At 36.2% G+C, this 2,071-nt stretch overlaps 1 pseudogene; it reads left to right on the top strand.

Moving 5' to 3' along the window:
- The first annotated feature begins 481 nt into the window (after positions 1–481).
- On the top strand, positions 482–2,071 carry LOC141380088 (uncharacterized; annotated as a pseudogene).

A 2,071-nucleotide genomic window follows, 5' to 3' on the forward strand; every position in this document is an offset into this window, starting at 1 on the left:
GCTGGCCAATTACATTTAGTGTTCAAAGCTTGGCCACAAACACTGCTTTAACCAATGAGCATTAAGCTGTCATCAGCATGTGGATTTACAGCATAAAGGGAGCGTTTTCACATCTGCAGGAATATAGAAAGTTTCACTTAACCATTATTACAAACCAGCAGCGCAGTCTTTAGCTCTTCTATAACAAATAAGAGCTTTTTGAATTCCTTCAGCAAAAAATGGCAATACATATATTTGAGATGTTGCTATTATATGGTTCATTTTCATGGATATTGAATGGTGAGTATTTCTGTTATAATATTGTTCCTGTTCATCTTTTTTTATCCATTTATATCTTCTAATGACTTTAAATGACTTGATTTGCTTCAAAGTACAGACTTTAAGATTGAAATTTGTAAAGTGATGTACTGTTAGTTGCAAATTGTCTTAAATCTCCTAATTCTGAGCACCGTGTCTGTCTGTGTGTTTGTGCATGTGTTGATCAGGTGTGTGTGGTGTTGAAGTGAAGTCAGTGTCGGTCACTGAAGGAGATTCGGTCACTCTAGAATCTGAAATACAGAGCGATGATCTGATAATGTGGAGGTTTGGACCTGAAGAGGTTCTCTTAGCTAAAATCAGCAGAAAGAGGGAGACTTTTAATGCTCCTGATGGGAGATTCAGAGACAGACTGAAGCTGGATAATCAGACTGCATCTCTGACCATCACACACAGCAGAATCACAGACTCTGGACTTTATAAAGTGTACAGCCGCACTAAAGGAGAGACGCCACTCCACACATTCAGCCTTACTGTCTATGGTGAGTATGAGAATTAAGCGGTTTGACAATAATCACTATTGTAGTTACAGAGAATATTGTACAATTAAGTTACGTCACACAGGTTAATTTTTGCATTTGATATGTAATAGGTATATATCACTCAACTAACAAATAACACATCTAACTAAATTAGACTTATCTCATTTAATATTTTCCAGCTCGTCTGCCTGTTCCTGTCATCAGTAACTCTTCATCAGTGCAGTATTGCTCAGTAGTGTGTTCAGTGGTGAATGTGAGCGCTGTGAGTCTCTCTTGGTACAAATGAAGCAGTTTATTGTCCAGCATCAGTGTGTCTGATCTCAGCATCAGTCTCTCTCTACCTCTGGAGATTGACTGTCTGGATGATTCCTACAGCTGTGTGATCAACAACACCATCAGCAACCAGACCACACAACTCAACAATACTGATCTCTGTCAGCCATGTTCAGGTACTTCTCTTTCTTTTTCTCTTTATGTCAGTCTCTCTATATAAACAATAAATACAATTTGTATCTAATTTCTTCTTGTAAAAAGATTGTAACTGCTGTTGTGGTGCCACTGAAGCTGGGATTCGATTGGCTCTCTCTGCTGTTTTGTGTTTGGCTACCGTTGCTGTGCTCCTTAATGACATCAGACCCAGAAGACTTCACAAAAGAAGAGACAGAGCTGATTAATGTGTTAGTTCACCCAGAAATGAAAATTGTTATTAATTACATAGAAGAATTTATTTTGATGAAAGCTGGACACCTGTTACCATTGTTGTAGAAAAAAAATGTATAATTTGCATTGTAAACGTTTATATATCTGTTTTTTTTTTTTAATGTAATTTTTAATGTATTTTTCCTTTGAACTGCAACTCTCTAGCTATAGCCAGACAGGATATATATTTCTGCAAGCTGAGTTTCTGTTCTTGCTTAAAGATGTTCCTGTTCGATACCTTCATGCGATGTTCCTTTTTCATACTCTTAAGCTATCAAAATAACTTTGACACCTTTTAAGGAATTATTTACTCTTGACTTATAGCTATTGGTTGAAGAAGTTTTTTTCACATTTTGACAGACCTCAGTGTCTAAATAAGCTGTACTTTAAATAAAGGATTGGGCAGCTCTCTGTGAACTTCTCTTAACTGTTCTGAGGGCTCCTGAAGTCCTGAATAATTTACACAATACCATTGACATCTATACTATTTGTTTTTCCTATATGGATGTCAATGGTTACAGTTTTTCCACCTTTTTTTATTTCTCAAAATATTTTATTTTATGTGTTACACATAA

Source organism: Danio rerio, chromosome 22 (genome assembly GCF_049306965.1).
Source record: "Danio rerio strain Tuebingen ecotype United States chromosome 22, GRCz12tu, whole genome shotgun sequence".
In the NCBI taxonomy this organism is placed as follows: Eukaryota; Metazoa; Chordata; class Actinopteri; order Cypriniformes; family Danionidae; genus Danio; species Danio rerio.